This window comes from Mixophyes fleayi, chromosome 3 (genome assembly GCF_038048845.1).
Source record: "Mixophyes fleayi isolate aMixFle1 chromosome 3, aMixFle1.hap1, whole genome shotgun sequence".
Classification (NCBI taxonomy): Eukaryota; Metazoa; Chordata; class Amphibia; order Anura; family Limnodynastidae; genus Mixophyes; species Mixophyes fleayi.
In genome coordinates, this window is record NC_134404.1 from 174,978,855 (window position 1) to 175,004,234 (window position 25,380).

Sequence of the window (25,380 nt, forward strand, 5' to 3'; positions counted from 1 at the left end):
TAAGATCCCTAGATTAAGCATCTCATATTAGACCCCAAATAGCATAACCACAGTTCATCGTAACAACATCTGACATCCGCCCGGTCAGCCCCCCCCCCCCCCTCTCCCCCCCAATACACCCTATGTAAAGCTCCCAATAAAAATAAAATTAAAAACAGAATAAAAATAGCATTACAACATTTCACCCAATAAAATAGGGGCATAATGAATCATACCATTAGCATTAAGACCCCATCGGAACACACAGTAAAACGCAGGACACCCTCCAAAACTCATCATAATAAGCATCCCACACAAAATTAAACACTAGAAGGTAGGACCAATACTTATCACCCTAATATTTTTAACCCCCAGTCCGCCCGTCAGATAACCTTCCCCCCGCCCCCCCCTGTATCCCTCCTCCCGCCCCCGCATCCCCTCCCCTTCCGGAAGATCACAGGTTAAATCAGAACAGTTTAAAAACGCAAGAAAACAGAAGCACAACCACATCCCTGACGAAGTCTAAGGACGAAACGCGTTGGACATAACGACACCCCGCACAAGTATCTATGCACACTCACCTCTGCCCCTGGAGAAACATCCCTTGCAGACTCTCCAGGATTTGACGCTGAGACAGAAGAACAAGCACCGACAAACCCTGCAGTGGAACGCAGAGTGCGCTCCAACTACACCGGAAGTCCGGCGGCAGCACCTCAGGTGAACTAGCAGCACCCGCTCGGTCCCAGTCAAGCCACCGCTCGGTACACGCTACAAATCAGCTCTTTATAATTAGCGCCAAACGGGAGACCAGAGAGAGGAAAAGGCTGACGAACATCCAACTGCTCTTATAAGAGCTATCTAAGCAAAAGTCAAACACTTTATATCTCGCTACACACCTTAATCCATAACACTTAAACCTATATTTGTAATCTTGCACACAACATCTGCCCAACACTTTAAAAGCACACCTCAGCACATAATAATTACCAATTAGAGGCTATCATAACACTAAGTGCCTCTATTTTACAGCTCTAGCCAACCAAGAGCTCTTAACACCCCTACAGATACACTAATCACACCCTACACAGAAGGTACCAATCCACCCCAATATACAGTGCAAAAAGCTATAAAACAACACCAGCAAAAGAGCTATAACATTTAAAGCCCCATAAGTATATTGGTGGTACCATATCTACCGTGTTCCCTACATACCACCTCTACCTCCCCCCTCCCCCCCTCTCCCTCCCTTCTTTTCCGTTTTTTCTTTTTCTTCTCTTTCCCCAGGTTGCGCCACGGCAAAAACAAGAATTAAAACCATTTATAAGTGCAAAATACAATCAATATCACTATATTACTTACATTTATCCCAGATTTTTCTAAACTGTCAATGTCATTGCACAGGTTGCCTTTCTATCTTTCATATACCAGTTCTCAGGCGGCATGAACTCCAGTTTGCGATTAATCATATAACCAGCTCATTCGGAACAGAGTATCTCTTTGTAAAGTCATTTGCAAGACTAATTTTATGTAGGAAGCACAATATTAATATATATCATATATCTGCATATATTATTATAAGCAGAATTGACTTAATACTTAGTATATTATAAGCAAAACGTTTTACTAATGTTGTCAATCTAAATAGGCTACACTGCCGCACTGGTATAATAACACTGAAAGCAGAGAATCAACTGGTAAAGTAGAATAACCTTCTCACTGACATAGGATCAAGGCTGATAACATCCTGCTGGTACAGTGTTCTATCTCTATAGACCTATAAATGAAAGATTATTTAACCATAAGTTAGAGAACAGTAATTTAAGGGAATTCTCCCATCAATTGATGAAGAATGGCGCCAAAGATCGCAGTCTTGGAAATTTATTTATATGAAGAGGAAGATAATAAAGCTATCAAATAATTCAGTTATGTTATTATACATTTAAAGGTTAGGATGTCAATATTCACAGATACATTTTACATTATTACACATACATAGTTGCAAAACTATCATGCCTATGTTAAATTGACTATTAAGGGAAATAGGGATAATGGATGGATTCAAAAGAAATACCTAATAATCAAACATCTTCAAGGGTGGTTCAGGGGCCAACTATAAAATATATAGCAAATATATAAGAAAACAAGTCTGTATACCTAATATATACCCCTAATGGCTTTTATTGCAAGCTTTATACAACCTCATATTTGTTAAGTGATCGATGTTACATCTGGGGGTAAATGTATCAATGTCCGGATTCTTCAACTCCGGCGTGTTCAGCGTCTACGGCGATTAAATTTAAAGCGGCGCTGCATTGTAAAGGGAAACTTCCCTTTACAATGCAGTGCCGCTTTAAATTTAATCGCCGAAGACGCTGAACACCCCGGAGTTGAAGAATCCGGACATTGATACATTTACCCCCTGGTTTGCTTATTTCAGTAACTAAAGAAGTTGTCCAATTCAGACAAGCCCTCTCTCTTCAAACATACACCCCACCTATAGCAAATAATCACCTATGTTACCTGAATCTGCTTCCAGCTACAGTTCTATAAGTGATTGATGGCTTATAATGCATTCATTTTCCACTTTGTTTTGCAGTTATTTTTGTTTGTTAGTCAACCCTAAGTAAATGCACCATTTACTTCCTTATGGCTTTTGGCACTTTTTGTGGCATACTGCAGTAAATATTCATTTATGTTATTTGTATTCTATAGGGAACAGGCACTTTCTCATTATTATTCATTATTCATATACTTACTCATGCAACCTCAAAATTGTACACCAAGGGGTCTATTAAAACATTGTGGTATTTCTGCATACTCTCCATATCAAATTATTGCTTGTAGATTATAGCATATTGCAAACATTTGCCTGTTTATAAAAATGGATTGTAGTGTACTTTGCAAACTGTGACAACATTTACTGCTCATCAAAGTCAATTTTTCTGATAAACTTTGCCCATATTCAACCTATTTAAAAGCTTTAATGTGTTGTTAGTTCCACCTTTTCAATCACTTTTTTTCCTGGAAAAATGTTGCCTGTCAGACTATGGCACAACTCATTACTCTATGAGGTAAGTACCTTTGTATTTGTAAATGGAGCCATTATTTTCTACAGGGAAACTGCTGTTATTAAAGTCAGAGAAGGAACTGTCAGGAAAAGTCAATGAAGCTGTTGTCAGTGTACCAAGAAACAGAATTTCCTGTATATGGATTTTTAATTCTTTTCACTTGGACAATAGTGTTGATGCTCTTTAAAAAGGCAAAATGAGACGTTATGCAGTTATGCATTATGCAGTTATATATATATATATGTAGTGTGTATATATATATATATATATATATATATATATATATATATATATATAGCAAACAAAAAAAGATATAAATGATGGCGCTAATTACCACAACGTAAATACAATTTAGATAGACAACTGGTATAGATAATACATAAAGTCCAGTTTTGAGGGATCAGTCCCGAAAAACAACACTTAGCTCAGTTGAGAGCGGCAGCCTCAGGATACTTGTGGCCAGATGGTTAGTCCGGATAATGAAAATGCTGCAACAGAAAAACAAGTAGGGCGCCCCAATGTGTAATATCAAAAATATGGTGTTGGGAAGATGTGATAACTGCGTACCGTAAAGATGTATTCAAGCAGAAAAAGATCATATGGAGGTTTCCTCTTCAGAGGTAATCCCTCTCATTCTCCATCAGACGTAGCGACAATGTAGAAAAACCAGAACAGAAAGTAACATAGTGCAGTATTGTTATATATAAAGCTGCACAAAAAAACAGAGATAGTCCTCCACCAGGAGACAGAGTGCTAAAACAGGTAGTAAACCCAAAGGTGAATAATGTGGCACACAGGTGCAACATGCATCCCTAGGTAAATAAAAACTGCGTACCAGATAGTCAAAAGACCATGAGCTTTCTTAGACCATATATATAAGATCAGGCAAAACCTCTGTCACAACCTCATCCAATGGTGCACAACGGTCCGCACCTCCTGCCAGATTTGCAGCACAGAATTTCAGTTCTGAGTGAGGTTGAGGAGGTGACAAGCTTGAAAGCGTGTCAAAGTGTGTTATCTTCTCCAACGTTTTCATTCCTGTCATTAGTTACGAAAAATCATTTCTTTTTGTTCAATCTTGTTCATTACCGCCATTGGATGAGGTTGTGACAGAGGTTTTGCCTGATCTTATATATATGGTCTAAGAAAGCTCATGGTCTTTTGACTATCTGGTACGCAGTTTTTATTTACCTAGGGATGCATGTTGCACCTGTGTGCCACATTATTCACCTTTGGGTTTACTACCTGTTTTAGCACTCTGTCTCCTGGTGGAGGACTATCTCTGTTTTTTTGTGCAGCTTTATATATAACAATACTGCACTATGTTACTTTCTGTTCTGGTTTTTCTACATTGTCGCTACATCTGATGGAGAATGAGAGGGATTACCTCTGAAGAGGAAACCTCCACATGATCTTTTTCTGCTTGAATACATCTTTACGGTACGCAGTTATTACATCTTCCCAACACCATATTTTTGATATTACACATTGGGGCGCCCTACTTGTTTTTCTGTTGCAATATATATATATATATATATATATATATATATATATATATATATATATATATATATATACACACTACACATCAAATATGTAAAAACAAAAAACAGAACCACCATCATTTTGATTCTTTTTAAAGTGAGCACCTTATTGTATTCTGTCTTCATCCTCTGCTCATCTGTGTGTAACCTGCTTATTAGCCAATCAAATCATCAGAATTCTGACAGCAGCAGAAGACAAGAATGCTGATTTTGTGTGAGGCAGTGATCTGTCCACTAATGTGATCATGTTAGTGAAGACAGGACTGCAATGTCACGATGTGAGGAGGGGAACAAAAATATGCAAAAAGCCACCGAATGACAATTAGATAATGGTAGGATCAGGGTCCCAAACAGCACAGTATAGTGATGAAGGGCTCATTTTGCACTGATGCAGGAAAAGTTTGACGTGAAATGCTACTGAAACAACATTTATACATCCAACTTATTAAACAGGCTTCCAGAATTGTATCCATTCTATCTTCCAAGGGCACGGATCAAATTATGTATACTTTAGTCAATGTGCTAAACCAGTTGCAGAATAGGTTCAAGGATGGAAATGGCGCACAGCAACTTTTAAGTCATTAGGAAGGTATATAAGTTTAAATCCACCCAAAAAGGAAAAGTAAATATATTACTTATCTGCATTCAAGTTTTGCATCTGATCCAATGGATTCGCCAATGTTTGATATGGTCAAGTGATGCTCTCCTAACTTTTATCAACAGCTTGTTGTCAATTTCCTGGACCCTACGCCCACTTGGACCCAAAGATGAAGAAGATGACCAATTACTATTAGGCTACATAATTATTATAAAATAATAATACACATTACTGATCCTGCACATGTTCTTCTCAAAGCTTTCCTGACTTAACAATAACCAGACATGTCCTTCTGTGAAGCTTGGCATTGTGTTCCACTGCTTCCTGGTTACAGAAACTAGTAGTATCACAAAGGTGTAACCACCAACGCATTTCATGAAGCTGGGTTGACTTCCCCAGGGAATGTATAATTGGTGACCATGTAGAAAATTGAATTTATAGGTACCAGCTCAGTTCTTCAGTATTCCTTCATATCCAAGTTCCCACCCGTTAAAAATTTAAATAAACAATGATATTTAAATTTGAACTAGTGAATATTAACATTATAGTGAAATATTTATATATTTTATATATTATATTAAACAAAGAAAAATAACTTATATAAGATCCCTATATAATATCATCAAAATATGTATAAGTGTATGTAAACTTGGATGGAGCCTAAATTCATATGAGCTGAGTTTCTTATCATGGAATAAAGAATTTTTTTGTGCAACTATGCAGACAATCAGATAAATTAACCCTTCACCACTGAGGCTTTTCTCACCCCTGTGCTAAGCCTATTTTGGCAATTTTTGTGCTGGTCACATTCCAACATTAATTTCAGTAATTTGTTTATTCAGTACCCACACAAATTATACTTTATTTTTTTCATGTGTGTATTTTTTATAAACACCACTAAGGAATACGTTGTGGTTTTGTTTTGGCATCAATTCACCTTTTCAAAACAGCAAAAAGCAAGGTTCTCATAATAATATATGCACCTGAAAATTATAATTCATTGTTTTGCTAATTTCAGTGAAATCCATACAATATGTAGGGATAATATGGTAGCCCAACTTAGGGGTATCATCTTTCAATTGATGGTTTATTGAAGTCAGAATGGGGGAGGTTCCTGTAGTGTAGGGTGTTCTGGTCTGGTGATCATGTGTGATAATCATGTCTCAGGAGCAACATCATTTGAAAAAGGGGACTCTCTTCATCCCTTCTTTACAGATTTTGTGTGTAGTGACTGAGCGCCAGTGCACTCATTAACATAATTACCTGCCCACAGACAGGGTATTCTGGTGGGGGGCAGGTAAGTATGATTTTAACTACTTTGGACCTCATACGTAATAATGATGAGTGGGACTCATCCTTTGCATTTTAAGGCTATATATGGAGTACGAGTACCACTTGTCCTTAGCACTGAAGGGGTTAATCAGTATGCGGATAATGAATGAAAATGTGATGAGAACTATGTATGGAAAAGCCTGACTTGACAAGACCGAGGAGACCATCTTTGGACTTTTACAGATATCAGGGGGCTCATTACTCGCCAGGTAAGTTATATTTTGGATTAATTTTTCACTTATTAAATTCCAGCTGAACCTGAACCTAAGCTTTGAGTGAAATTAACCTTTAAGTTAAGACAAAACCAGGAGTGGGAGGACATTTGGCAAGCTGGCACTATTTTTTGCAGTTTAGTGCTGAAGATATTTTGCATGACGTTAAAACATTTGGGGGATGACTGATATTTAGTATTAATTTAAAAAATTGGTGTACTTAATACATCATCTTCATTTTCATCTATTTATTTATATACATTGTACATAGTTCCTTGTACTAGGCCTGTTTTATCACTTTAAAAAAGAAAAATATGTATACATCAGTGCATTTATGTAATTTAGTAAAATAGTTCATGAAATAATAAGATATATAATTAAATACTAATAAATAATAATGCTTATTACTTGCAATGACAGCTATCTCACTTCCTTAACTGCTGTAAAGACTCAGGGCTATATTTACTAAGCTGCGGGTTTGAAAAAGTGGGGATGGTGCCTATTGCAACCAATCAGATTCTAGCTGTCATTTTGTAGAAGGTACTAAATAAATGAAAGCTAGAATCTGATTGGTTGCTATAGGCAACATCCCCACTTTTTCAAACCCGCAGCTTAGTAAATCTAGCCCTCAGTCAGTAATAGACGTTTCTGTGTCACTGTACCTAATATCAGAAATAAATGTGCATGCTTAAATGGCATAGTTCAAAAATAACCTGATGGACCTATTTCTTTTGCAATCTTACTAACTAGGTAACTAGTTGTAACTAAACTGCACTATTTGCACAAGAACTGACATAATTAATTCATAAGGTCAATGAAAGATTGAAAATGATTCTGTGTTTCAGTCTAGCCGTGAGACTTTCATAAAGGCAAATATGATTTTGTATGATCGCATGTTATATTAGTTTTTTTATATTTGCATGGCATTGTACATGATATTGTATATTACATTTTTATTGCTTTAAAATCAACTAAGGCTTCTTAACAAAACTCCTTTAGGAAGGGAGTTCGAGCATGTATTAAGCATAGATAACTATTTGTAAAGAAGACTGTCAGTTGCATGCTATTTCATGTCCAAATGTACCACCAATCATAGCAATTAAGCTATTACCTCTTGATGTCATTTATATTATTGGTCTAACATTTATGGTCATTTATGGTATCGGTTGGCCTTAATGGTTATTTCTGAAAGGGGAAAGCTGCCATTCTAGTAAAAAAAACGTTTTATGACATTAAACTTCTATATATGTGCAGGTACACCCATATCTAGGGGATACCACAAGGCTTTGCCACCCAAGATGGTGGCATCAATGTGGGTGCCAACTTTAGCATGGGAGAAGATGTTCCACCCTCCCAATGCCCTCTATACCTGCCAATGCCCTCTGTACCTCTTCGTGTGGGTAGGGGTGGGATTTGAAAGATAAAAAAACATACTTTTAAATAAAACTGTGACTACTTGTAAAAACACTAGCATGCACATTTACATTTTTTTTTTTACCTGAATTAAAGGAAAGTACTTATATGGATTTGCTATACAAAATGTAAGGTTTCTAATGTTCTGCATGATAATTTGGCCAATATTAGTACATGTGAATACAACGAGCATCCTATTGACTGTCATACAATGCAAAGATTGTCCTAGTGGCTGTCATACAATGCAAAGAGCATCCTAGTGACAGCCACACAATGCAGAGTGTATCCTAGTGACCGCCATACAATAAAGAGAGCATTCTTAGGTCCACCGTACAATGCAGAGAGCACTCTTGTGTCTGCCATGCAATACAGAGAGCATTCCTATGACCACCATACAATACAGAGAGCATTTTTGTGATCACAATACAGAGAGCATCCTAGTGACTAAAACTATGATTTTTTTGACCACCACCCTCATCTTGAATTAACTCCTCCTCAATATTATTAACTCCACCCTCATCATAAACACCCCTTCATCATTAACCCCTTTTTAATTATTAATGCCCTTATCCAGTTTAATTGTTAATCCCCACATCATCAATTAATTCCATTCATATTTATTAACCCCTTCTCTCAGTTCCATCAAAAGATTGTAATGTATGCCCAGAGTGTCTGTCCTTGTATATGTGTGCCCACCGTGATTGTTCCTTTATGTGTGTGCCCAGTGTGCCTGCCCCTGTATATGTGTATTTAGTGTGTCTCTCCTTGTATATGTGTGCCCAGTATGTCTCTCCCTGTATATGTGTGCCCAGTGTGTGTAACAGAATATGTGTCTGTACCTATGTATGTGTGTTTATTATCTGTACCTGAGTATGTGTGCCTCAGTGTCTGTACTAGTGTATGTGTGTCTAGTGTGTGTACCAATGTAAATGTGCCTAGTGTGTTTATCTGTGGTTTCTGAAAAATGACTTACCATAAGATATCATGGGACACCACATATTGGCCCCGGCCCACCGGGAAACTTGCCGATAAGGCCTATGACCAACACGCCCTTGGTCTAAAGTATGTTAAACAGAAGAAGATTGAGGGATATGGATTTCAGACTCAAAATATTATAATCCAATGACAATTTATATTTCCTTATGTACTCATGAAAGGTTATAAGGTGACTTTTGTAAAGATTATGTGAATATACATATTTTTATATTTGCAAATGTAATACTGCTTCCCAAATATAAAAATAGAAAGACTGTTGTAATATCTCATATATACTATTGTATAAAGGCTTTATCTACTTTTGGACAACCCCCTCTTAATTTAACCTTCCCTCTACCCAGAAGGTAACCTCTTTGTTTATGCTCTAGACTCACAAAGTGATGAATAGAAAAAACTATAATATATATATATATATATATATATATATATATATATATTGAATTTATATATATATATAAATTGAATTTCTATGGAACAGCTTCCAAAGTGCATATTGCAAGCCATAGATGGATGCAATGGGATCTGGCTCTTTACCTCAGGTATTTGGTATATGTTGTTACAAGGTTTAATTAAGAAGGGGTTATCCAGAATTGGTCAAGCATGTATTTTCAAATTCTACCGCATTCACATGTAAACTTAATGGATTGAAATTGTTAGATATGTGATTATATTCAAATACTTCAATCTGATAATGGAATAGCACTGCTTCTAGTAAAAACACTTAATAGCTTTTAGCATCAGTTTTTCAAAACCATTTCTCAAAATTTTAAGAAGTTTTTAGAGCTGTTTAGGTGATCTTAACCACTTCAAGATCAGCAAGTCAATTTTCAAGTTATGTTGAAGCTGTATATTTTAGATTTCAAGGAAAAATAGTTTTTTTCTCACACATATCTGTAAAGGCCTTACCTTGGTAGAAATCCAGGGATACCTCAGAAATTACTCCATACAGATAGTTCATGATATTTATCTATTGATGATTTTAATATTTGTGGCTGTGGTTTGTTTGTTCGATCTTAGCGGAAGTTTTTGTAAAGAAAAAATAGTTTCCAACTCTTCTTCTTCTTCTTCAGACCATACCATTAGGAACACCCCCAAAATGGTTCTGATGAAGCTTAGATTTTTTTTCTTTATGTACTTATCTCTCATTGTGATTTTCCTTTATAATAAATTCAACCTTCTTCTGGATTTCGTGTTTAACAATAAAAACTGAATAGTTGGTGTAAATTAGTTCTTTTTATTTATTGATTTAATATATACGCAAAAAGATTAGAATGGATGTATATTGTCAATATTTAACATCACATGACCAAATATTAAATTTGTATAAAAATTGGTGTTGTTTTGATAAAAACAAGTTTTTCATTAAGATTGCTTTACAATTTACCAAACAAAATTTAAATATCAGAAATATGTTGAATTTTATTAGCAAAATGTTTGTCAAAATACGTTGCTGTCACGGGCACTAGGAGTCTTCACCCAGTATCACCCGCTGATGGTCTTATCAGAGCAGTTGAGTTGGTATATGATACTCTGATGGCAGGGTGATAATGGAACTGGAAACAGCAGATGGTTAGAGAATGCTCAGAAAGTCTATGACTAGCAGCACTGGTAAACAATAGGTAACTGAACACGAGGATCTGGATGGACAAGGACACGTGAGGGTAGTCAGTGGTCTGCGCACAGAAAGTTGTACCACTGCTATAGTGAGAAGAATGTCCAGGAGTAATAAGGAGGTGGAAGTCAGCGGTCTGCGTATAGCAAGTTGTACCGCTGTCTGTAGTGAAGGAATGGAATCCAGGTGAAGGTAACGGGGAAGTCAGTGGTTTGCGTGTAGCAAGTTGTACCACTGCTTATGTGAGAGGATATATGCAACTGGTGACACAGGGAAACAGGAATCAGTGGTTTGCCTCTAGCAAGTTGTACCACTGAATATATATGTGAGGAAGGACATGAGGAGATAAATGCAATGCAGAGTCTACACGGGTACACTGAACTTGATCCCACGTTGAACTGCACACAATAATAATAATGAATGAACAGCACTGCACAGATAAACAAAGTCACTAGAATAGTCCAGCAAAAGGAAACACAGTCAATAATAGCAATAGTCTCAGAGGATGGAAACTCCGGAGGAGAACAACTCAGTCCAGATGGATATGCAATACACCAGCACAGTCAATGAGAAGTATGCATACCGTGGTTCAGATGAGCAGGCTGTTAGAGATAGCTGCAGGGATACCTGAGTGGCAGGGAACAGACGAGATGAGAAGTCCTTGCAGAATGGAAGCGGCAGGTAGGTGCAGCGCACTGCAGGTAGGCCAGCAAGGATGACAAATACTCAGGAAGCAGTAGTATATCGAATTGAACAGCAGGAGACCACGGGAGAGTTGAAGCGATGTAGCAGAGCTGGAAGCCGAGGAGCGTAGACTCGATGCTAACAGGCAAGTTGACACAAATGGACACACTGTAGAAGCAGTAGGCAGCGGGTCAGCTGACGGCAGGTAGAATGCAGACTGGAGCGCTGAGACGAGCAGGACTCTGTAGACACGCTGAAGTAGCTAACAGGAATCAGCTGGAACAGTAGCGATGTAACACAGGAGAGTTTGAAGTAATCTGTAACTGTAGATATACGGAGACAGCGGATAGGAATCAGCTGCTGGAGTCACGATGAAACACAGGAGAGTTTGAAGTAATCTGTAACTGTAGATACACGGAGGCAGCGGATAGGAATCAGCTGCTGGAGTCACGATGAAACACAGGAGAGTTTGCAGTAATCTGTAACTGTAGATACACGGAGGCAGCGGATAGGAATCAGCTGCTGGAGTCACGATGAAACACAGGAGAGTTTGCATTAATCTGTAACTGTAGATACACGGAGACAGCGGATAGGAATCAGCTGCTGGAGTCACGATGAAACACAGGAGAGTTTGCAGTAATCTGTAACTGTAGATACACGGAGGCAGCGGATAGGAATCAGCTGCTGGAGTCACGATGAAACACAGGAGAGTTTGCAGTAATCTGTAACTGTAGATACACGGAGGCAGCGGATAGGAATCAGCTGCTGGAGTCACGATGAAACACCAGAGAGTTTGCAGTAATCTGTAACTGTAGATATACGGAGGCAGCGGATAGGAATCAGCTGCTGAAGACACTAGGAACACGAGGAATAGAAGTGGTCTGGAAACCACAAACGGCAAACAGGAATCAGCATCAGCTGAACACACGAGCAGGCACTGGAACACCTTCAGAGACTCATGAGGAATGAGACTCCAAGATCAGGCAACGTGGTATTGACCACAGGTGCTTAATATAGGGAGTGTTGCCTGATCAGCCAATTAAGTTAAAGGAACAGAACTGAAGGTTAAAAGGGACTGCACATGCGCAGTACCTCATTATAATGGACGGACACGGTTCCTAGCTACCTTAGAAGTAGCACTCACAGTCCGGTGAGTGACAGTTGCGTAAAAAATATTGTACGTAGATATTAGCATCTTCCTCAATATTTGGGTACTGTAAATGTAGTGTTATTAAATATTTGTGTAAACTAACCAAGTAATATACTTTATAAATACACTAAGTATTTTAAGATATTTGCTGATCATCAATGTGGAAAATGTTTCAGACATTAGAAAAAGTGCTTATCATACCGCTGCCTTCCATAATCATCCATTAAATAGAACGCCTTTTAAAAAACATTTATCCATCTCTGTCATGTTTAGTGGTTCTGGATTTAGAGGAAGTCGTTTTATGTTTTACATTTACTTTAATATTTTATTCAACCTTGGCAGTGGTTCATAATAATTTCACTCCCCAGACCAATGCTTTATTCTTACATGTTAAAATAGGAAAAATAAGGTATATATATATATATATATATATATATATATATATATATGTGTGTATATATATATATATATATATATATATATGTGTATATATATATATATATATATATATATATATATATATATATATATATATATATATATATATGTATATATATATATATATATATATATATATATATATATATATATATATATATATATATATATATATATTTATATATATATATGTATGTATATACAGTCAAGTCATAAATATTGGGACATTGACACAATTCTCATATTTTGGGCTCTATATACCACCACAATGGATTTGAAATGAAACTAACAAGATGCCCTTTAACTGCAGACTTTCAGCTTTAATTTGAGGGTATTTTAATCCAAATCAGATGAACGGTGTAGGAAACGGTTTCTATATGTGCCTCACACTTTTTAAGGGACCAAAAGTAATGGAACAATTAACTCAAAACCTATTTCATGGACATGCGTGGGCTATTCCCTCATTATTTCATTATCAATTAAGCAGGTAAAAGGTCTGGAGTTAATTCTAGGTGTGACATTTGCATTTGGAATCTGTTGCTGTCGACTCTCAATATGAGATCCAAAGAGCTGTCACTATCAGTGAAGCAAGCCATCATTAGGCTGAAAAATCAAAACAAACCCATCAGAGAGATAGCAAAAACATTAGGTGTGGCCAAATCAACTGTTTGAAACATTCTTAAAAAGTGAGAACGCACCGGAGAGCTCAGCAACACCAAAAGACCTGGAAGACCACGGAAAACAACTGTGGTGGATGACAGAAGAACTTTTTCCCTGGTGAGGAAAAACCCCTTCACAACAGTTGGCCAAATCAAGAACACTCTCCAAGAGGTAGGTGTATATGTGTCAAAGTCAAAAATCAAGAGAAGACTTCACAAGAGTGAATATAGAGGGTTCACCACAAAATGTAAACCATTTGTGCGACACAAAAACGGGAAGACCAGATTAGAGTTTGGCAAACAACATTTAAAAAAGCCATTACAGTTCTGGTACAACATCCTATGGACAGATGAGACAAAGATCAACTTGTACCAGAGTGATGGGAAGAGAAGAGTATGGAGAAGGAAAGGAACTGCTCATGATCAAAAACATACCACCTTATCAGTGAAGCATGGTGGTGCTGGTGTCATGGCGTGGTCATGTATGGCTGCCAATGGAACTGGTTCCCTTGTATTTATTGATGATGTGACTGCTGACAAAAGCAGCAGGATAAATTCTGAAGTGTTTTGGGCAATATTATCTGCTCATATTCAGTCAAATGCTTCAAAACTCATTGACTGCGCTTCACAGTGCAGATGGACAATGACCCGAAGCATACTGCAAAAGCAACCAAAGAGTTTTTTAAGGCTAACAAGTGGAATGTTATGCAATGGCCAAGTCAATCATCTGACCTGAATCCGATTGAGCATGCATTTCACTTGATGAAGACAAATCTGAAGGGAAAATGCCCCAAGAACAAGCAGGAACTGAAAACATTTGCAGTAGAGGCCTGACAGAGCATCACCAGGGATGAAACCCAGCATCTGGTGATGTCCTAATATTTATGGACTTGACTGTATATATATATATATATATATATATATATATATATATATTCCAGAATTGTTACATAAGTTAGAAAAGACCAGTACCAGTCATGAAAACATTTTATTGAAAATGGATGAATATACATTACAAAATCAGGGCGGGGCATGATTTTGTAATGCAATTTTTCTTTTTTAATTAAAATGTTAAAGGTTTTTTCATGACTGATGCTGGTCTGTTCTAATTCATGAAACAATTGTGGATTAGTTTTTTTCAATATGGACTTTGATATATACTGTATATACACACAGTTAGGAAATATTTGGACAGTGGCACAATTTTCATAAATTTTACACTGTAAGCCACCGCAATGGATTTGAAATTAATGGCGATGCAATTGAAGTGCAGACTTTCAGCTTTAATTCAAGGTGTTGAAGAAAAATATTGTATGAAACGTTTAGGAATTTCAAGCATCTTTTACACAGTCCCCAATTTTCAGGGGCTCAGATGTAATTGAAAAAATGAACATTTGACAGGCCTTTACTGCAGCTGTCTTCAGTTGTTTGTTCGTGGATATTACTGGCTTTAGTTTTGTCTTCAGCAAGAGAAATTCATGCTTGATCGGGTTGAGATCAGGTGACTGACTCGGCCTTTGTAAAATATTCCACTTCTTTGCCTTAAAAAAAACTCCTGTGTTGCTTTCGCAGTATGTTTTGGGTCATTGTTCATCTATACTGGGAAGCACTGTCCAATCAACTTTGCTGAATTTGGCTTAATCTGTGCAGACAATATATCCCTATATTCTTCAGTATTCATCTGGCTGCTTCTGTCTTCTGTAACATCATCAGTAAACACTATTGGTCAAGTGCCATTGGAAGTTATGCATGCCCTTACCATGACACCATGTTTTACAGATGATGTATGCTTCGAACCATGAGCCATTCCAAGCCTTCTTCATACTGTTTTCTTCCTATCACTCTAGAGGTTGATCATAGTTCTTGAGTCCAGAGAATGCTGTTCCAGATCTGGGCAGGCTCTTTTAGATGTTTTTGGCAAAGTCTAATCTGGCCTTTCTATTCTGGAGGCTTATGAATGCTTTGCATCTTGTGGTGTGCCCTTTCTATTTGCTCTCGTGAATTCTTCTCTTTATGGTAGACATGGATAATTATATGCCCAACTCGTGGAGAATTTTCTTCAAATTGCTGGATGCTGTGAAGGTCTTTACTACAGAAAGGATCCAGCTATCATCCACCACTGTTATCTTCAATAGACTTCCAGGCCTTTTTGTGTTGCTGAGCTCACCAGTGAGTTCTCTTTTTATCAGAATGTACCGAACTGTTGATTTGGCCACTCCTAAGGCTCTTGCTATCTTTTGCAGCCTAAGGATGGTCTGTTTCACTTGCATTGAAAGCTCCTTTCACCGCATGTTGTGGGTTCACAGCAACATCTTCCAAATGCAAGTGACACACTTGGAATCAACTCCAGACCTTTTGGGCTGCTTAATTGATAAAGAAATAATGAAGAATAGCCCACAATTGTACATGAAACAGCTTTTGAGTCAATTGTTCAGTTACTTTTGGTTCCTTAAAAAAGAGGGGCTACATCTTAAACAGCTGTAAATCCTAAACCCTTTCTCCAATTTGGATTTGAATACCCTTAAATTTAAACTGATAGTCTGCACTTTAGGCCTATATTGATAATATAACTGTAACTTGAATATGGTTTGATAAACAGCTAAAATAACAAAAATTGTGTCAGTGTCCAAATATATAGTAATGGCCAAATGTTTTGACAATGACTCAAGTATTGGTTTTCACTAAGTTTACTGCTTCAGTGTTTTTATACCTTTTTGTCAGATGTTGCTATGGTATACTGAAGTAAAATTGCAAGCATTTCATAAGTGTCAAAGGCTTTTATTGACAATTGCATTACGTTTATGCAAAGAGTCAATGTTTGCAGTGTTGACCCGTCTTTTTGAAGACCTCTGCAATTCGCCCTTGCATGCTGTCAATCAATTTCTTGGCCACATACTCCCTAATGGCTGCCCATTCCCACCTAATCCATGCTTGGAGCTTGTCAGAATTTGTGGGTTTTAGTTAGTTCATCTGCCTCTTGAGGGTTGACCTCAAGTTCTCAATGGAATTAAGGTCTGGGGAGTTGTCTAGTTCATTGACCCAAAATTTTGATGTATTGATCCCCAAGTCACGTAGTTATCACTTTTGTTTTATGGCAAGGTGCTCCATCATGCTGGAAAAGTCATTGTTTATCACCAAACTGTTCTTGGATGGTTGCTCTTGGAGGATGTCTTGGTACCATTCTTTATTCATGGCTGTGTTTTTAGGTAAAATTGTGAGTGAGCCCACTCCCATGTCTGAGAAGCAACCCCACACATGAATGGTCTCAGGATGCTTTACTATTGGCATGACACATGACTGATGGTAGCGCTCATTTTTCCTTCTCTGGACAAACGTTTTTCCAGATGCCCCAAACAATCTGAAAGGGGCATTCATCAGAGAAAATGACTTTAGCCTAGTCCTCAGCAGTCCAATACCCGTACCTTCTGCAAAATATCAGTCTGTCCCTGATGTTATCCTGGAGAGAAGTGGCTTCTTTACTGGCCTTCCTAACACCAGGCCATCCTCCAAAAGTCTTCGCTTCACTGTACGTGCAGATGCATTCACATCTGCCAGCTGCCATTCCTGAGCAAGCTCTGCATTGGTGGTGCTCCAATCCTACAGCTGAATCAACTTTAGGAGACAGTCCTGGCACTTGCTGGACGTTCTTGGGTGCCCTGAATCATCTTCACAACTATCGAACCTCTCTGCTTGAAGTTCTTGATGATCCGGTAAATAGTTGATTTAGGTGCAATCTTACTAGCAGCAATTTTCTTGCCTGTGAAATCCTTTTTGTGCAAAGCAATGTTGACTGCATGTATTTCCTTGCAGATAACCATTGTTAACAGAGAAAGAACAATGTTTTCAAGCACCACCCTCCTTTTAAAGCTTCCAGTCTGTTATTCTAACTCAATCAGCATGATAGAGTGATCCCCAGCCTTGTCCTCATCATCATTCTCACCTGTGAGAGAGAATCACTGACTTGATGTCAACTGGTCCTTTAGTGGCAGGGCTGAAATGCAGTGTAAATGTTGTTTTTGGGATTGTCATGGCAAAGATGGAGTTTGAAATCAATTGCAATTTATCTGATCACTCTTCATGACATTCTAGATTATATGCAAATTGCCATCATAAAAACTAAGGCAACAGACATTGTGAAATATAATATTTGTGTCATTCTCAAAACTTTTGGCGATGACTGTATATGGAGCCAACTGTATATATAGTATATATATATATATATATATATATATATCTACTATATAAATGCCTAGTGGCGTGTGTGAAAAAAAGAAAACCCAAGCTGCAGCGCCTCCTGCTGGGCAGAGTTATACACTGACCTATATATTTCTTGAAGGAGAAGTGACAGTTGGGAGTGGTTGGTGGTTGCCGGGGGTGACAGTGGGGAGTTTTTAACACCTTATGTAGCTTGATGAAGGATGTGGCAATGAAGTTGAAGGATGAGGTGATGAAGAAAAATGATGAGGTGGTGACATGTAAACAAAACCATGTTAAAAAAGGGCGCTTGCGTCGGGAAGTAACGCTCTTCCCCTGAGGAGGCCTGGGCTAGGCCCAAATGCATGACAAGAACCTTTTTAACACCTTAAGTAGCTTGATTTGACTAGAATGCATGAGTATCATGCACGGGTTAACTTGTATATATATATATATATATATTTATAGGTACAGTACTGTGCAAAAGTTTTAGGTGGGTGTGGAAAACATGCTTTCAAAAATAGAAGTTAATAGATTATTTTTTATCAATTAACGAGATGCAAAGTGAGTGAACAGAAGAGAAATAGAGAAATCTAAATCCAATCAATATTTGGTGTGACCACTGCTTCATGTTTGTGGTATAATTATAAACGGACCACAATATAAAATTGTCTTTTGAAATCCTCAGCTTGCGTCCGCAATATGCCGTTTGCTGTTCTCATTCAAAGTTTGCATTCGAGGTACACTGTTCTCGTTCAGTTTGTTTTCATAGCTTGCCATTCATGGTTTGCATTAAAATCTGTGTTTTGTGTTTTAAAAAAACACTATTTCAATAATAATTTTAATTAATAAAAAATAATCTTAACATTTATCTAAACCAAGCTTGAAACATTACGATGTTCGAATTTTGCAGTTCACATGCAAGGTTAGACTCACAGGTCTATAATTTCCTGGTTTCAAATTTGTTACCTTTTTAAGGATTCATGCCAAATATGCTTTGTGCTTTCCTGTGTCCTAGTTATTGAGGCAGTTCATGAATATAAGAAATATTGGTCTTTCAATACCCAAACTTACTTAATTTTGCACATATAGGTAGATGCCACCTGCATCAGGTGATTTTTCTCTCTTAATTTTGTTTAGACATACCTGTACCCGTTCCTGTGTTAAACAAGTAACATTTATTGGTGTGCATAGGCTACTGCTGTAAAATCAATGTCCTCAGTTCTTTTCATCCTTTTTAAATACAGAGGAAAATCATATTTAAAGGATTTCTATTTGTTTTCTTTTATGTTCTAAAATTAGTTTTTTCTACTTTATTAATTAGAGGCCTAATTTAATTATGTTTCCTTTTTATGTACTTGAAAAACATTTGAGGAGTAGACTTGCTTGTCTTTTGCAGTTCATTTTACAGCTTCAGTCTTAGTTAATATGATGTCCATTTTACACACGTTGCTGAATCCCTGTTATTTCCCTAATGTATTTTTAGTCACCTCTATTTTTTATAACTTAAATTGCTTTTTTTACCTTGTTGCCTTTTATTATTAGAAATGTTGTTGCCATACAGTATGTAGTTGTAAAATTATTTATTTCAAGTATTTGTTTTTTTCAAAATGTCCAATTTGTCATTGCAGTATTGGACTGGCCCACCGATATAACAGGGATAGCCCCAGGTTTGTCCAGTGGGCCCTTCGTGCTTCAATCCACTGTGTGTTTCAGCTTTTATTTAAGAGTACACCTTTGTAGCTTAAAATCATCAATGTGTCTCTGAATTGAGACTTTGCTCCTCCAAAATTCATAGTTTTTGTAGCTCTATTGCAAAATGTTTACTTAAAACACAAGTCAAATGTTAACACGTTGTGATATCTTTTCCCTAAATCCCACCTCACCTGTACATTAGATATAATATCTGATATTTTAGGTTGTACCAAACCCAGCAGTGCTTTTGCCTCTAGTTGTTTCTTCTAAACTTGCAAAAGGTAGTTGTCTTTTAAAATATTTCTGTTGACAACATGACATTAAATCCGACCCCACAAGCTCGTTGTCTAGGGGGTAAATGTATGAACATGCGGGTTCTTCAACACAGTTTCCCTTTACAATGCAGTGCCACTTGAAATTTAATTGCCGAACACGCTGAACACGTGGGTGTTGAAGAACCCGCATGTTCATACATTTACCCCTAGGTGTTATCCTTGACTCAGAACTGTCCTTTGTTCCCCACATCGACTCTATATCTAAATCATACTGTACATCTAAAATAACATTTCTAGAATATACACATATCTCACACAAGACACTGCAAAAACTTTTAATTCATGCTCTCATCATCTCCCGCATTGACTATTTCAATTCTCTCCTTATTGGTCTTCCTCAAATCAGACTCTCACCCCTACAATCTATTTTGCACACAGCTGCTAGATTGATTTTCTTTGCAAATCGTTCTTCCTTTGCTGTCCCACTCTGTCAGTCTCTACATTATTTGTATGTTTTTACAAATATAAAATTCTTCTAACAACATACAAGGCTATCAACAAAACTGCACCAACATGCACTCATCACTTGTCTCAAACTGTCTCTCAACTTGACACCTCCGTTCTGCACAAGATCTGTATCTCTCATCTGCACTCATTTCCCATTCCTAGTTGCAGTACTTTTTCGGGCTATACCCAGTGGCGCACACAGGGGGGGTTTCTGAGTCTCTAGAAACCCCCCCTGCGCTAACTAAGTGGCCACTGTCCTATACAGCAGCCGCAGCACTGTCAAAGAAGCGTCCGCGGCGGTGCTGTATTGTATACAGCACCGCCGCAGATGCTTCTTAGACAGCGCCGCGGCTGCTGTATAGGACAGCCCTGGCAAAACGGAGCTGCTGCACATGCGCAGCAGATCTCTCTCGGATTTTTTTTTTTGGTTTTTTGGGTCGGCGGGGAAACCCCCCCCCCCGACAATCCTCCGTGCGCCCCTGATACCCAATTTGTAGAATTCCCTCTGTCACACCATTAGATTTTCCTCTAGTCTTCAAACCTTCGAGCGCTCTCTAAAAACCTCTTCTGCAGGCAAGTTTATAATATTCCTCAACCACCCACTTAATCTCCCTAGATAACATAATTACTTCCTTTTACACAGTCCACATAAGTCCACCATTGCTTTGTGACTCGATCATATGACTCGAGCCCAATATGAAATATGTAGCTCTTAACTTCATGTATTAAATTCCCTTTGTCCTATAGATTGTAAGCTTGTGAGCAGGGTCTTTTTACCTCTCTGTCTGTCCATATTACACAGTATTGTTTTAATACTCTACTTCTTCCCAATTGTAAAGCGTTATGGAATTTGCTAGCGCTATATAAATGATTATCTATATAGTTAAAATCACCTATGAGGACTGCATTGTTCTATGCTGTCCTTTTATTTTTATAATAATAATAATTAAACTTCCGTACAATCATTTTGTTAGGTAGTTTATAACAAACCCCAGTCAGTACATCACTGCTGTCTTTTTCTCCTTGAGAGTCTGCTCTACATTTTCATACTTTTCACAGATGTCCTTCCACAGGACAGGTTTCATTCCTATCCTTAATAGAAATGCTATATTTCCAAATCAACTTTTCAGTTAAGACTGTCATGCAGCCAAGTATTACCTACACCGATTACATCATCATTCTCCTTCAACATCATTATACTAGATGAACAATTTTGTTTGTAAGACTCTAGCATTTGTTACCACACAAACATTTACAGCTGCTTTTACATTTTATGCACTTCTTTATCTCTTCTTCCACAACCTCTCTTAACTCCACCCCTGTTTTCCTTGCCGAAGCCTTGTTCCCTGTCTAAACTATATTGCACACTTCTTCTGTCTCCATCCTTCCTCAGTTCTTAGTTTCTTCCAGCTATCTATCCAACTTCCCCTCTGGCATAGCTGTACCCTATCTATTAAGGTGTAGTCCGACTATAGAGCTTATGGCTAAGAGAACTGAAATCAATTTGTCAGGCACTTACTAACCTCCCTAAGCCTCCTCTATTTTTCGGGTGAAGCAAGTGGAATCGGTAGTATTTCAGAAAAGGAGGTGCTTGATTCAAATTTACAGTTCCCATAAATTGTTTTTGAGGGCTATTCATTTACCACTAACTTTAAAGTTATATATTTATCTTTATACATATATATATATATATATATATATATATATATATATTTATATGTATAAATATATATATGTGTGTGTGTATATATATATATATATATATATATATATATATACACACACACATATATACACACACACACACACATATATATATATATATATATATATTTATATATATATATATGTATATATATGTATATATCATCATCATCATCAACATTTATTTATATAGCGCCAGCAAATTCCGTAGCGCTTTACAATTGGGATTTACATATATACATATATGTACATGTGTGTGTGTATATCAAGTCACTTAAATGTTGTCTGTGTAAACAGTGCATTCTGATGTTTTCATTTCAGTGTTCATTACAAATCTGTTGTAAATTATTGCAGATATTAGACGTCACATTGGATGTCTGTGACCTGTATTAAAGCACTTGGTCTACTATAGCTTGGTGCATCTATATGGTCACAGAACTCCTCAATGACTTGCATTTGGGGTGTGAATTATCCCATATAAGAACTAAAAATGACAATAGTTATAATTCTATTATATTAAACGGCACACATTCTTAATAAAAACCATATGTAAAACAATCGTTGGGTTGAATCTATATTAAAACAACCATATACAGTTTTCACTATATGTCCAAAACAAATGTAATGAAGTGGTAAATGTATGTTAGGTTGGCAAAGTACAATACATTTTATTTTTGACAGCTGTAGATGCTAGCAAATGAATTTATGTATTCATAATAAATAATTCCTGGAGCCTTAGAAGTTGACAATCTTTCCTACTATGTACAGTGGTGCAGTTAATTTAATTTAATTTAACTCTTCATAATTTCGCAACTTATGCATTTTTAGGGGCTTACCCTCTGTCTCAAAAGCTTCTTGTCATCACAGAGAACAGTCTGTTTTAAAAAACCCTTGTGAGCTTTCCTTGGTTGATATTTGTAAGTGAATATCCCTTATTGGTCCCCAATAGTTTTCAGCCCTAAACAAAATGTAAAACCTTTGGAGGTAATAAGTGAATTTCTAATGACAACCTAATGCCAGATACAATCTTTTTGAAAACAGATTATTATTTGTAGTAAATGGAATCCCAAGCACAATATAGATGAGTAGAAGATTGTAGTGTAAAGGGAAAAATAAAGTATGATATAATGCAATTTCAGGTATACAAGGTAATGATAGAAGTCAAATGATGGTACAAAACAATGTATTCTATAAAACAAAACAAGTCCCAAGTGCACGGCGAAACGGACGATTCAACCTACTCCAAGGGTGAGTGACATTCACAACCTTCGTCCCGCTACCATCCCATCATCACTGCCATCACGGAAAAGTTAAGCTACTAGCTCCGATCTACTATTTATGCCACTACACACCTGGCGCCACTGACTGTGCAATCTCCTCTCTGCTACTTACTTTAGAGAGTAAGCAGGATTGGCATTTGCAGTTTATTTGACAATATAGAATATCTATTGTTCAGATAACTTATAGACTCCGGAGAGGACATTACATTTCAGGACTCACATTGATATTGTTTAACAAGATCTCCCTAGATGGAGGTCTTATATCAGGCTTTATCATCTGTTATGCCCTGTTGATGTAACCCACTGTATATGCAACTATTGTATTCATGTGTGACCACTATGCTTCAAAACGTTAGCTTGAAGCTATCGAGACCAAATTGGATTTTACCTTATATGTACTTATTTTTATCCAGTGCACTTGGAACTTGTTTTGTTTTATAGAATACATTGTTTTGTACCATTATTTGACTTCTATCATTACCTTGTGTACCTGAAATTGCATTATATCACACTTTACTTTTTCCCCTTACAACACTACAATCTTCCGCTCATCTATATTGCGCCTGGTATCCATTGACTGCATGTTTAACCATTAGGAGTTTCGGACCTTCCCCTTTCTTTATTCCGAAAGGCAGCAGACACACCTCTCTCACAAACAGTGAAGCGCGGATTTTCAACTAGAAATTTTGCCACTATAGATTATTTTTTGTGACTTATGATTTGTTATATTTTTTATGAGCACTGTTTATAATATGTTACATATATTCTTCTTCACTTCTCCATTTGTGGGTGGTCATTTGATTATAAGCTGCAGTTTATTTGTTTATTTTGCAACTGTTGTTCCTCATTGATTGTGCATGATTTTCTAGGTCTAACATAGGAGAATGATGCATCAGTGATGTCTTTCATGCCATGTTCTATGTGTTCTTGCAATTTGGGCCCCTGTGGCTCTGGTCTAGGCCTTACCTGGCCCAAATGTGCTTACATTTCAGATTGGATAAGAGGATCATCATCATGATCATCAGCTATTTATACAACACCACTAATTCTGCTGCACTCTACAGAGAACTCACTCACATCAGTCCCTGCCGCATTGGAGCTTACAGTCTAAATTCCATGACATGCACACACACATACACACACACACACACACACACACACACACACACACACACACAGACTAGGGTCAATTTTTGATAGCAGCCAATTAGCCTACTAGTATGTTTTTGGAGTGTGGGAGGAAACCGGAGCATCTGGAGGAAATCCACACAAACACGAGGAGAACATACAAACTCCACATGGAGAAGGCCATGGTTGGGAATCAAACACATGACCCCGCTGTGAGGCAGAAATGCTAACCACTAAGCCACCGTGCTGACCACAGCAGATGTCAAAATACAAAGACAATATTTTGCTGTCTTATTCTATCTTCAATATTGTTTGTCTCTGTCCTAAACATTGTTAGAAAGTTTGAGAAGCTTTTGCGTATTTGTATATAATTGTATAAGTACAATACTTTTCCCTTAAATTCACTGCTATAACATTGGCTTCTCCCTCTATTTAATATGCGTTCAAACTTAAACTAATCAGGAGATCTCTGCTTCTGTACCTGACAATGTCATTCCAATCACATGGACCCACAAAGAGGAGGATAACATTTACTTAATGTCACTTTTCCTGCAAACGTTTTAGATGTACTCATTAATGCTTTCAGACTGATAACTCTCATTATTTTTGTCAGTAAGTTGGTATGGTGTGGCCTTCATAATCTCAGAATGTATTTTCATTTTATCTGTTAACATTACAGTTGATTTTAAGCTTAGTAATGAATTTTTCTCATGGCTGACAATTCTTTCAAGCAGAGGTGATTGTCTTTTACTTCACTTTCAGTTCTCAGCAAAGTTATTTTCAGATACTCTCTCCCTATCTCTTATTTTAACTGTCTTAGTGAGGGTTAACATGAGGACATGTCTGGAGACTCATAAACCGACCCATTCCTTCTACAGTGGCTACCAAGCACACTGTCATGGTGTCTAGGTA

General features: G+C 37.3%; 1 protein-coding gene across 7 annotated transcripts in view; it reads left to right on the forward strand.

The window, feature by feature from the left end:
* The window catches only part of FUT9 (fucosyltransferase 9), a 236,462-nt gene that overhangs the window by 8,162 nt on the left and 202,920 nt on the right, over positions 1-25,380 (forward strand). For 2 of the 7 annotated variants that reach the window (XM_075202798.1, XM_075202799.1), the window contains exon 1: positions 6,565-6,730. The exons of the other annotated variants lie outside the window; for them this stretch is intronic. The gene's annotated coding sequence lies outside the window, so the exon portion shown is untranslated. Of the gene's footprint in view, positions 1-6,564; positions 6,731-25,380 lie in introns of those variants that run through there. 7 annotated transcript variants of the gene reach the window in all.